We start from the raw sequence: 13757 nt of genomic DNA, 5'->3' as shown, positions 1-13757 counted from the left end.
TCTTCAACACCATTCTTCACCAACTTTGGATTCCACCCTAAAGTCCCTGAATTCCAACCGCTCCCAGCAACTTCTGTTCCAGCAGTGGATATCACCTTGCATCAGTTTGCAAACAACTGGAAGAGTGTACGAGCAGCTCTGCTCAAGGCATCGTTCAGGTATAAGAAGTTTGCGGACAAGAAGCGTAGAGCGGTTCCTGCTCTCAAGGTGGGTGATCGGGTATGGTTATCCACGAAGAATTTGAGGTTAAGAGTCCCCAGTATGAAGTTTGCACCTCGCTTCATTGGTCCTTTCAAAATTGAGCAAGTCATCAATCCTGTTGCTTACAGACTTCAGTTACCTCCCTTCTTAAAAATACCCAGGACATTCCATGTTTCCCTGTTGAAACCGCTGATCCTGAATCGGTTTCATTCCTCACTTCCTCCAACTCCGAAAGTCCAAACTCAATGAGGTGTTGAGTATGAAGTGGCCAAGATCCTGGACTCACGTCACCGTTACGGTCAACTACAGTATCTTATTGACTGGAAGGGTTACGGCCCTGAGGAACGCTCATGGACCAATGCTTCTGATGTCCATGCTCCTGCCTTGGTCCGGAGATTCCATTCCAAGTTTCCTCAAAAGCCAAAGAAGTGTCCTGGGGCCACTCCTAAAGGGGGGGGGGGTGCTGTCACGATCCGGGTATCTGGACGCCATTACTTACCCTTCAGATGCCTCCTAAGGCTGGCTCAGCGTTCCAGGACCGGATCCCATCTGTTATACTGATATCCACATTCCTGCCTCCTCTCCTGTCACTCTGAGACGCGGTCACCGCGGCGCCATGTTACATCCGGAATGGCGTCTCCCGCGGCCTCCGCCGCTGTCCCTGAGTTTCTGCATGCAGAGTGTCGATTACGTCAGCCGCGGCCTCCGCTGTGCCCGCGTGGTTTAGATGTGCACTTATCAGTCTGGCGTCTCCTGTCTCCTGTGGCCGGCGCCGCCATTGCTGTTTTAATTCCCACATGGATTACAAACCAAACTTCCCTCCAAGTGTCTGCATGGGCGCAGCCATCTTGGATTCTGTCATCTGTTCATTTCCACCAATCTGCTGTCTGCATTGTTAATCTGCATAATTGCCTAGCCAATCCCTTCCTTGCTGCAGGTATAAATATTCTGTGCTTGAGCAAGGAAGGCGTCAGTGCTTTGGTTGTCAAACCTAGTTCCAGTTTGTCTCTCTCCTGTGGTTGTTTTCCAGGTTCCAGTTCCTATCTCCACACTTCCACTAAAGAGACCCGCACCAGCATTCCACCTGCGGTGTAGCCTGACTCTCCTATCCATTTGGATTCATCTGCTTCCAGCTACAGATCCACCTGCTTTCAGCATCCAGCTTCCAGCAGAGGTCAGCTCTTCTTAAAGTGCCGGTACCCTTTTCTGCAGATTATCATTTATCACCGGCATTATTATTTCACCGCTCTCAAGCTCCAAACATCACTTCATATTTCATCGCTTTCAAGCTACATTTATCATTTAACTGGTTCCAGCCAGTATCCACTCCGTGCCAACATCAGTCTGGTTCCAGCCAGTACCCACAGCAGCCGTTTTATCCACAGCAGCCCAGCTTTTCCTGGAACACCAGCTGGTACGATCCTGGGCTATCTCCATTGCTACAGTCGGGCCTGGTAAGGACTTTCCAACTAGAAGATTATAAGAACTATCTCACACTACCAGAGCCCTGTGGCCCTTGCCACCCTGTAGAACCCAGGAACTGTATTTATCCTCTGCTGATTTTTATGTTTTCTTTTACTGCTGCTGTGTTACGGAGTTTGTCATAAATAAACATCATTGACTTTTACCCTGGTTGTCGTGTTCACGCCTTCGGGCATTTCTTCTACATGTTACTTACATGTCTAGGGGTCTGATACAACCTCCCAGGTTCCGTTACATCTCAGCCCCTACAACTGAGGCTGCCTCCCGTCAGCTCAGGCCCTCAGTTGTGACAGTTGGGAATGGAAGCCTGACTGAAGTGGGTCGAATAAATTGTGTGAGTTAAAAAAGTGTGTGAGTCGAGTCTTAGAGAGACAAGGGAGCTGAGAGATTGGGCAGTAGTTTGAGAGAGCGTTAGGGTCAGAATTTTGTTTTTTCAAAATGGGAGTAATCACTGCATGCTTGAACAGTGAAGGAAAAAATAGGATTTTAATTACCTACCGGTAAATCCTTTTCTCGTAGTTCGTAGAGGATACTGGGGTCCACATTAGTACCATGGGGTATAGACAGGTCCACTAGGAGCCATGGGCACTTTAAGAAATTGATAGTGTGGGCTGGCTCCTCCCTCTATGCCCCTCCTACCAGACTCAGTGTAGGAAACTGTGCCCGAGGAGACGGACATACTTTGAGAGAAGGATATAAAAGGATAATGGTGAGATTCTGAACCAGCACACACAAACTAGAGGAAAGCCAAGCTAACCAAACTTTAAACCAGGAACAGCAACCGCTGAACCAACAATACTTAACCAAGTAACAGTGCAGGAAGAAACTAAGCACTGGGCGGGCGCCCAGTATCCTCTATTAGAAAAGTATTTACCGGTAGGTAATTAAAATCCTATTTTCTCTTATGTCCTAGAGGATACTGGGGTCCACATTAGTACCATGGGGATGTACCAAAGCTCCCAAACTGGGTGGGAGAATGCTGAGGTTCCTGCAGAACTGATTTACCAAACTGAAGGTCCTCAGAGGCCAAAGTACCGAACTTGTAGAACTTAGCAAACGTGTTCGAACCTGACCAAGAAGCTGCTCGGCAGAGCTGTAAAGCCGAGACACCCCGGGCAGCCACCCAGGAAGAACCCACCGACCTAGTAGAATGGGCCTGTACAGATTTTGGACATGGCAAACCTGCCGTAGAATAAGCATGCTGGATAGTAAGCCTGATCCAGCATGCAATTGTCTGCTTTGAAGCAGGACACACAATTTTATTGGGATCATAGAGAACAAACAGCGAGTCGGATTTTCTGTGATGAGCTGTCCGCTTCACATAGATCTTCAAAGCCCTTACCACATCCAAGGACTTAGAGGTGTCGGTAACCACCGGAACCACAATAGGTTGGTTGATATGAAACGCAGACACCACCTTTGGAAGAAAATGCTGACGAGTTCTGAGTTCAGCCCTATCTTCATGAAAAATCAAATAGGGGCTTTTGTGAGACAACGCCCCTAGCACCGACACATACCTCGCAGAAGCCAAGGCCAACAGCGTGATGGCCTTCCACGTAAGAAATTTGACGTCTACATCCTGTAAAGGCTCACGCCATTCCGATTGTAGGAACTGCAACACCACATTGAGATCCCAAGGTGCCGTAGGAGGCACAAAGGGCGGTTGAATGTGCAGAACCCCCTTCAAAAATGTCTGAACCTCAGGGAGAGAAGCCAGTTGTTTCTGGAAGAAAATGGATAAGGGCGAAATCTGGACTTTTATGGAGCCCAAACGTAGGCCCACATCCACACCTGACTGCAGAAAAAGGAGAAAACATCCCAGTTGAAATTCCACCGCAGGAAATTTCCTGTACTCACATCAAGAGACGTATTTTTTCCAAATACGGTGGTAATGCTTAGACGTTACCCCCTTTCTGGCTAGTATCAGGGTTTGAATAACCCTATCCGGGATCCCTTTCCGGGCTAGAATTTGATGCTCAACCTCCATGCCGTCAAACATAGCCGCAGTAACTCTTGATAGACGAATGGCCCCTGTTGGAGAAGGTCCTCGCGAAGAGGTAGAGGCCACGGGTCCTCTAGGAGCATCTCCAGTAGATCCGCATACCAGGCCCTTCTTGGCTTTTTCCGGAGCAATGATAATTGCTAGAACCTTTTCCCTTTTTATTCTTTTGAGAATCTTTGGGATCAATGGGAGTGGTGGAAACACATACACCATCTGGTAGACCCATGGAGTCACCAGAGCGTCCACCGCCACTGCTTGTGGGTCCCTCGACATGGAACAATACCACTTGAGCTTCTTGTTGAGACGAGAGGCCATCATGTCGATTTGTGGAATTCCCCACCGACGTGTCAAGCATACGAACACCTCCGGGTGAAGGCCCCACTCTCCTGGGTGGAGGTCGTGTCTGCGGAGGAATTCTGCTTCCTAGTTGTCTACTCCCGGAATGAAGATTGCGGACAACGCCACAGCGTGCCTTTCTGCCCAGAGGAGAATCCTTGTTACCTCTGACTTTGCTGCTCTGCTCTTCATTCCGCCCTGGCGGTTTATGTACGTTACTGCCGTCACATTGTCCGAATGAACCTGAATGGCTTGATCTTGAAGAAGATGCGATGCCTGTAGAAGGGCGTTGTATATGGCCCTGAGTTCCAGAATGTTGATCGGAAGAATGGCTTCCTGACTTGACCATCTTCCTTGAAACTGTTCCCCCTGGGTGACTGCTCCCCAGCCTCTGAGGCTTGCGTCTGTGGTTAGCTGAATCCAATTTTGAATCCCGAACCTCCGGCCTTCGGTCAGGTGAGAAGTCTGGAGCCACCACAGAAGAGAAATCCTGGCTGTTGAGCAACAGACGGATCCTCTGGTGCATGTGAAGATGCGATCTGGACCATTTGTCCAACAGATCCAGCTGGAAGGGCCTTGCATGAACCTTCCGTACTGCAGCGCATCGTAAGCTGCCACCATCTTCCCCAGAAGGCGTATGCATAGATGCACCGATATCCGGGTTGGTCTTAGAACATCCCGCACCATCGACTGGATCACCAATGCCTTTTCCAATGGAAGAAACTCCTTCTGTGCCTCCGTATCCAGTATCATCCCCAGGAACGGAAGCCTCCGTGTTGGTTCCAGATGAGATTTTGGTAGGTTCAGAATCCACCCGTGATCCTGGAGCAGTCGGGTTGAGAGGGCAATGTTGTCTAACAACCTCTCCCTGGATGGTGCTTTTATCAGCAGATCGTCCAGGTACAGTATTATGTTCACTCCCTGTTTGCGGAGGAGAAACATCATATCTGCCATTACCTTGGTGAACACCCTCTGTTCTGTAGAGAGGCCAAATGGCAGGGCCTGGAACTGGTAGTGACAGTCCTGTAAGGCAAACCTTAGATAAGTTTGATGAGGCGGCCAAATCGGAATATGAAGGTACGCATCCTTGATATCCAGAGACACCAAGAATTCCCCTTCCTCTAGACCTGAGATCACCACTCTCAGAGACTCCATCTTGAACTTGAACACCTGTAAGTACGGGTTCAACGACTTGAGATTTAAAATGGGCTTTACCGAACCGTCCGGTTTCAGAACTAGAAACAGGTTGGAATAATAACCCTGACCTTGTAGCTGAAGAGGAACTGGAACAATGACCTGAGTCTGTACCAGTTACAGAATTGCTTCCTGTAAAGTCACACTTGCTTCTTGAGAAGCTGGTAAGCCTGATTTGAAAAATCTGTGAGGTGGGAGTTTCCTAAACTCCAGTCTGTAGCCCTGGGCTATAAGATCTTTGACCCAGGGATCCTGGCATGACGTTGCCCATATGCGACTGAAGAGTCTCAAACGGGCTCCCAACTGCCTGTTTTCCAGGCAGTGCGGTCCACCGTCATGCTGAAGGCTTAGAGGAAGCAGAACCGGTGTTCTGTTCCTGTGAACCTGCAGTTGCTGGTTTTCTGGGTTGACCTCTATTGCCTTTAAAGGCCGTAGAAGAACCTTTGGGTTTGTTTTTAAGCTTCGCTGTCCGAAAGGACTGCACAGTTGGAGCAGTGTAGGATTTTCTAGCCGGGGGAGCTGCGGAAGGAAGGTATGTAGACTTACCCGCCGTAGTCTTGGATATCCACGTATACAGTTCATCTCCAAAAAGGGCTTCACCTGTGAAAGTTGGCTTTCCATGCCTTCCTGGAATCCGCGTCCGCAGTTCACTGACGTAGCCACAAGCCCCTGCGTGCTGACACTGCCATGGCAGTGGTGCGTGCATTGAGTAAACCAATTTCCTTTATTGCCTCCACCATAAAGTTAGCAGAATCCTGTATATGTTGTAGGAGTAAAATTATCTCCCCCCTGGATAAGGAATCTAACCTGTCAATTAGAGTACCTTACCATTTTGTAATGGCCCTAGAGATCCATGCACAAGCTATAGTGGGTCTCTGGGCCACCCCCGCAGCTGTGTACAGAGATTTGAGAGTGGTCTTAATCTTGCAGTCTGCGGCATCCTTCAAGGAAGCTGCCCCAGGAACAGGTAAAACTATCTTACGAGACAGCCTAGAAACCGATGCGTCAACTATCAGTGGGTTTTCCCATTTTTTCCTATCATCCTGAGGAAACGGGAAGGATGTGAGTAACCATTTTGGGACCTGAAATTCTTGTCAGGATTTACCCAAGTTGCTTCAAATAGGGAATTTAGGGGGTCATTCCGAGTTGATCGCTAGCTAGAAATGTTTGCTGCGCTGCGATTAAGGAAAAATCCGGCACTTCTGCACATGTGTATGTGGCGCAGTGCGCACGCACGACGTACTTTCACAACGGCGGATGTATTTTTACACAAGGTCTAGTGAAGCATTTCAGTCGCACTGCTGGCCGCAGTGTGATTGACATGAAGTGGGCGTTTCTGGGTGTCAACTGACCGTTTTCAGGGAGTGTTTGAAAAAACACAGGCGTGCCAGGAAAAATGCAGGCGTGGCTGGGAGAACGCAGGGCGTGATCGTGACGTCAAATATGGAACTGAACAGTCTGAAGTCATCGCAAGCGCTGAGTAGGTCTGGAGATAATCTGAAACTGCACAATATTTTTTTGTAGCCGATCCTTTCACTCGCACTTCTGCTAAGCTAAAATACACTCCCAGAGGGCGGCGGCTTAGCGTTTGCACGGCTGCTAAAAACAGCTAGCGAGCGATCAACTCAGAATGACCCCCTTAATTCCTTAGATGCAGTGAAAGTAGCTAAGGATTTATTTTTCACATTAAAATAAGATTCCTCCTCGTCCTCTGATACCTTATAAGGGATGTGCAGGACGTCTCTAATAGCTTCTATCAGGACCTGTATTCCCTGTGACAAAGCTGCATCCCCCCCTCCCGAGTCCACCTCCCCCTCCTCTGGGTCTGATACATCATCATCGGTATCAGCCTGCGTGATCTGGGCCAGGGTACGCTTCTGTGGACAATTGGCAGGGGTCTGAGAAGCTGGAATGACCACATAACCTCTAGTCATCAGGTCATCAACAGATTGCCTTAAGTATTGCATCTCCTCCTCATTTTGGGATATTTTATTTGAATATTTGAAATCATCCCCTTTAATGAATCTAACCATACTGGTTCAGATCCACTAGCCTGAGAATGTGTACTATCCTGAGTACACGGCAGTGATCCCCCAGATTGAGAGAAACACTCTGCTGTGCATGAAACACACTCCTTTGACATAGTAAATGTAAAAGAACACACATACACAGTGATGAATAGGTTAAAAGCACAGTTAACCCACACAGAGCCCCCTAGGGAGATACAGAGTATGATGGAGCCAGCCACACAGCACCATTTAGCTAATTATATTGTAGCTGGGTCGCAAACTAAGCATCTGTAATAAAGGCTCAGTATTCTAATACTGCTCCCCCCCCCCCTTGCTATGACCCCCTGGTACCGCTGAGGCAAGCTGGAGTCCTTGTCGCTTCTCTGCCAGTTTGTCTGTGTAGAGCTGCAGAGGGAATATGGCGCTGGTGAGCTGCTGGATCCGCTCATAGTGAAGCCCTGCCCCCGTAATGGTGTGCGGTCTTCCCGTTTTTTTTACAGTATACTGGCTGAAGTATGTTTGTTGCTTAACAGTGGGTTAGAACCCCTGTAAGCTAGTTTGCCAGTGTGAGTATTTCATTAGTGGCTCAGTGCGCCCCTCACAGCGGGACACACACACCGCATGTCATCCTGAGCCCTGGAGCGCAGCCTGCATGTCAGCGCTGCGCTCCATACCCTTATGCCGCCATTGAAACCGGTGACCCTGCTAACCGGGAAATCGGCCGTCTACTCACCACTCTTCTGGCTCTGTTAGGGGTGGCGGCATGCTGCAGGTCTGTACGCTCGCTGTGGTGGGGCTTGCGAATAGGACCCTCAGGAGCTCAGTGTCCCCCCCCCCCCCCAAGTCCCACGAAGCAGACAGGCTGTTGCCAAAAAGCGCTGTCTGAAAACAACAAACAGCAAAAATAAATGTAGAAAACTCTTCAGGAGCTTCCCTAAGCGTGACCGGCTCCTCCGGGCACATTATCTAAACTGAGTCTGGTAGGAGGGGCAGAGAGGGAGGAGCCAGCCCACACTATCAGGTTCTTAAAGTGCCCATGGCTCCTAGTGGACCCGTCTATACCCCATGGTACTAATGTGGACCCCAGTATCCTCTAGGACTTAAAATAAATACCAGTAGAGTGAGAGATTACAGATGTTAGTTAAGGTAGGGATGAGCACCGGAGACAGACCTTTACTTATTTGTGAGGATAAAGGAACAAGATGAGAGGTAGTAGAGAAGCAGGATGAGAAGAGTGATGATACCTCATCTTCATTTGTGGGATCAGATGAAGAGAGAGTTCCAGAGGGTTCAGGTAAAGAACTGAGCAGGTCACTGGCTGCCGAAGAGAATACCATTTCCTCTCAGATCTTATCAATCTTCTTGAAGTAGGAAGCAAGATCTTGTGCCTTGATAGTGGCTGGTGAGAAAGGATTCAGAAGTGATTCAAATGTATTAAAGAGTCGTTTGGGGTTAGAGGCTTGAGCAGAGAAAGATTTTGGAAATATGTTTGTTTGGCAGTGTCCAGGGCATTTCTATAAGAGTGGTAGAAGTCTTATATGTGAGGAAGTCACTTGAAATACGAGATTTACGCCACGGACATTCAAGTTTACATGTGAGTGTTTGTAGATGTCCTGTTAATTTAGAGTGCCATCTAGTCCTACGTGGAGTGTGATGGGTAGCTGGAGCCACTTCATCAAGGGCTAGTTCTAAAGTCTGGTTCAGGTGTGATACAGCCATCTCATAAGCGGTGAATGCAGAAATAGGTGAAAGCAGTTGTTGGAGTGAGGTGGAAAGTTCTTGAAGATTAATTGTGTTAATATTTCTACGGGTTTGAGGAGGATTGGAGGACTTCAGCAACACAATTTGAATTAACGAAGGAGAGCATGCAGGTGATAAGGTTGTGATTTGAGAGGAGTGTTAGTGAGTTCAGAAACGGAGCCTCGTCTGGTGAATACTAGATCAAGGCAGTGGCCCTCCTGATGAGTAGAGGAGTCACTCCATTGGGAAAGGCCGAGAGAGGAGGTTAGAGAGAGTAGTTTGGAGGCGTGACTAGCATATTTTGGACAATCAATAGCAATATTGAAATCATGATGATGGTGGAGGAGCCAGGCAGAAAAATCTTCCAGAAATTGGGATGCCCAGGTGGGCGATAGATAGCTGCAACACGCAGAGAGAAAGGAGAGTAAACCCTGATGGAATGTACTTCAAATGATGTAAATGTGAGTGATGGAACCTGTGGTAGAACACTGTATGCGAAAGATTGGGAAAATAAGATTTTACTTACCGATAAATCTATTTCTCGTAGTCCGTAGTGGATGCTGGGGACTCCGTCAGGACCATGGGGAATAGCGGCTCCGCAGGAGACAGGGCACAAAAGTAAAAGCTTTAGGATCAGGTGGTGTGCACTGGCTCCTCCCCCTATGACCCTCCTCCAAGCCTCAGTTAGGATACTGTGCCCGGACGAGCGTACACAATAAGGAAGGATTTTGAATCCCGGGTAAGACTCATACCAGCCACACCAATCACACTGTACAACCTGTGATCTGAACCCAGTTAACAGCATGATAACAGCGGAGCCTCTGAAAAGATGGCTCACAACAATAATAACCCGATTTTTGTACCAATAACTATGTACAAGTATTGCAGACAATCCGCATTTGGGATGGGCGCCCAGCATCCACTACGGACTACGAGAAATAGATTTATCGGTAAGTAAAATCTTATTTTCTCTAACGTCCTAGTGGATGCTGGGGACTCCGTCAGGACCATGGGGATTATACCAAAGCTCCCAAACGGGCGGGAGAGTGCGGATGACTCTGCAGCACCGAATGAGAGAACTCCAGGTCCTCTTTAGCCAGGGTATCAAATTTGTAGAATTTTACAAACGTGTTCTCCCCCCGACCACGTAGCTGCTCGGCAGAGTTGTAATGCCGAGACCCCTCGGGCAGCTGCCCAGGATGAGCCCACCTTCCTTGTGGAATGGGCATTTACATATTTTGGCTGTGGCAGGCCTGCCACAGAATGTGCAAGCTGAATTGTACTACACATCCAACTAGCAATCGTCTGCTTAGAAGCAAGAGCACCCAGTTTGTTGGGTGCATACAGGATAACAGCAAGTCAGTTTTCCTGACTCCAGCCGTCCTGGAAACCGATATTTTCAGGGCCCTGACAACATCTAGCAACTTGGAGTCCTCCAAGTCCCTAGTAGCCGCAGGTACCACAATAAGCTGGTTCAGGTGAAACGCTGACACCACCTTAGGGAGAAACTGGGGACGAGTCCGCAGCTCTGCCCTGTCCGAATGGACAATCGGATATGGGCTTTTGTGAGACAAAGCCGCCAATTCTGACACTCGCCTGGCCGAGGCCAGGGCCAACATCATGGTCACTTTTCATGTGAGATATTTCAAATCCACAGATTTGAGCGGTTTAAACCAATGTGATTTGAGGAATCCCAGCACTACGTTGAGATCCCACAGTGCCACTGGAGGCACAAAAGGGGGTTGTATATGCAGTACTCCCTTGACAAACTTCTGGACTTCAGGAACTGAAGCCAATTCTTTCTGGAAGAAAATCGACAGGGCCGAAATTTGAACCTTAATGGACCCCAATCTGAGGCCCATAGACACTCCTGTTTGCAGGAAATGCAGGAATCGACCGAGTTGAAATTTCTTCGTGGAGCCTTCCTGGCCTCACACCACGCAACATATTTTCGCCACATGTGGTGATAATGTTGTGCGGTCACGTCCTTCCTGGCTTTGACCAGGGTAGGAATGACCTCTTCCGGAATGCCTTTTTCCCTTAGGATCCGGCGTTCAACCGCCATGCCGTCAAACGCAGCCGCGGTAAGTCTTGGAACAGACATGGTACGTGCTGAAGCAAGTCCCTTCTTAGCGGCAGAGGTCATGAGTCCTCTGTGAGTATCTCTTGAAGTTCCGGGTACCAAGTCCTTCTTGGCCAATCCGGAGCCACGAGTATAGTTCTTACTCCTCTACGTCTTATAATTCTCAATACCTTGGGTATGAGAAGCAGAGGAGGAAACACATACACCGACTGGTACGCCCACGGTGTTACCAGAACGTCCACAGCTATTGCCTGAAAGTCTCTTGACCTGGCGCAATACCTGTCCAGTTTTTTGTTCAGGCGGGACGCCATCATGTACACCTTTGGTCTTTCCCAACGGTTCACAATCATGTGGAAAACTTCCCGATGAAGTCCCCACTCTCCCGGGTGGAGGTCGTGCCTGCTGAGGAAGTCTGCTTCCCAGTTGTCCACTCCCGGAATGAACACTGCTGACAGTGCTATCACATGATTTTCCGCCCAGCGAAAAATCCTTGCAGTTTTTGCCATTGCCCTCCTGCTTCTTGTGCCGCCCAGTCTGTTTACGTGGGCGACTGCCGTGATGTTGTCCCACTGGATCAATACCGGCTGACCTTGAAGCAGAGGTCTTGCTAAGCTTAGAGCATTATAAATTGCCCTTAGCTCCAGTATATTTATGTGGAGAAAAGTCTCCAGACTTGATCACACTCCCTGGAAATTTTTTCCCTGTGTGACTGCTCCCCAGCCTCTCAGGCTGGCCTCCGTGGTCACCAGCATCCAATCCTGAATGCCGAATCTGCGGCCCTCTAGAAGATGAGCACTCTGTAACCACCACAGGAGAGACACCCTTGTCCTTGGAGATAGGGTTATCCGCTGATGCATCTGAAGATGCGATCCGGACCATTTGTCCAGCAGATCCCACTGAAAAGTTCTTGCGTGGAATCTGCCGAATGGAATCGCTTCGTAATAAGCCACCATTTTTCCCAGGACTCTTGTGCAATGATGCACTGACACTTTTCCTGGTTTTAGGAGGTTCCTGACTAGCTCGGATAACTCCCTGGCTTTCTCCTCCGGGAGAAACACCTTTTTCTGGACTGTGTCCAGAATCATCCCTAGGAACAGCAGACGTGTCGTCGGAAACAACTGCGGTTTTGGAATATTTAGAATCCACCCATGCTGTCGTAGAACTACTTGAGATAGTGCTACTCCGACCTCCAACTGTTCTCTGGATCTTGCTCTTATCAGGAGGTCGTCCATTTTCTTCGAAGAAGAATCATCATTTCGGGCATTACCTTGGTAAAGACCCAGAGTGCCGTGGACAATCCAAACGGCAGCGTCTGAAACTGATAGTGACAGTTCTGTACCACGAACCTGAGATACCCTTGGTGAGAAGGGCAAATTGGGACATGGAGGTAAGCATCCCTGATGTCCCGGGACACCATATAGTCCCCTTCTTCCTGGTTCGCTATCACTGCTCTGAGTGACTCCATCTTGATTTGAACCTTTGTAAGTGTTCAAATATTTCAGATTTAGAATAGGTCTCACCGAGCCTTCTGGTTTCAGTACCACAATATAGTGTGGAATAATACCCCTTTCCTTGTTGTAGGAGGGGTACTTTGATTATCACCTGCTGGGAATACAGCTTGTGAATTGTTTCCAATACTGCCTCCCTGTCGGAGGGAGACGTTGGTAAAGCAGACTTCAGGAACCTGCGAGGGGAAACGTCTCGACTTTCCAATCTGTCACCCCTGGGATACTACTTGTAGGATCCAGGGGTCCTGTACGGCTCCAGCGTCATGCTGAGAACTTGGCAGAAGCGGTGGAAGGCTTCTGTTCCTGGGAATGGGCTGCCTGCTGCAGTCTTCTTCCCTTTCCTCTATCCCTGGGCAGATATGCTTATGGGGACGAAAGGACTGAGGCTGAAAAGACGGTGTCTTTTTCTGCATAGATGTGACTTAGGGTAAAAACGGTGGATTTCCCAGCAGTTGCCGTGGCCACCAGGTCCGATGGACCGACCCCAAATAACTCCTCCCCTTTATACGGCAATACATCTTTGTGCCGTTTGGAATCTGCATCACCTGACCACTGTCGTGTCCATAAACATCTTTTGGCAGATATGGACATCGCACTTACTCTTGATGCCAGAGTGCAAATATCCCTCTGTGCATCTCGCATATATAGAAATGCATTCTTTAAATGCTCTATAGTAAATAAAATACTGTCCCTGTCAAGGGTATCAATATTTTCAGTCAGGGAATCCGACCAAGCCACCCCCGCGCTGCACATCCAGGCTGAGGCGATCGCTGGTCGCAGTATAACACCAGTATGTGTGTATATACTTTTTAGGATATTTTCCATCCTCCTATCAGCTGGCTCCTTGAGGGCGGCCGTATCTGGAGACGGTACCGCCACTTGTTTTGATAAGCGTGTGAGCGCCTTATCCACCCTAAGGGGTGTTTCCCAACGCGCCCTAACTTCTGGCGGGAAAGGGTATACCGCCAATAATTTTCTATCGGGGGAACCCCGCGCCTCATCACACACTTCATTTAATTTATCTGATTCAGGAAATACTATAGGTAGTTTTTCCACACCCCACATAATACCCTTTTTTGTGGTACTTGTAGTATCAGAAATATGTAACACCTCCTTCATTGCCCTTAACAAGTAACGTGTGGCCCTAAAGGAAAATACGTTTGTTTCTTCACCGTCGACACTGGAGTCAGTGTCCGTGTCTG

This window comes from Pseudophryne corroboree, chromosome 3 (genome assembly GCF_028390025.1).
Source record: "Pseudophryne corroboree isolate aPseCor3 chromosome 3, aPseCor3.hap2, whole genome shotgun sequence".
NCBI lineage: Eukaryota > Metazoa > Chordata > Amphibia > Anura > Myobatrachidae > Pseudophryne > Pseudophryne corroboree.
The sequence above is the reverse complement of the archived record's forward strand: the minus strand, read 5'-3'. Positions refer to the sequence as shown.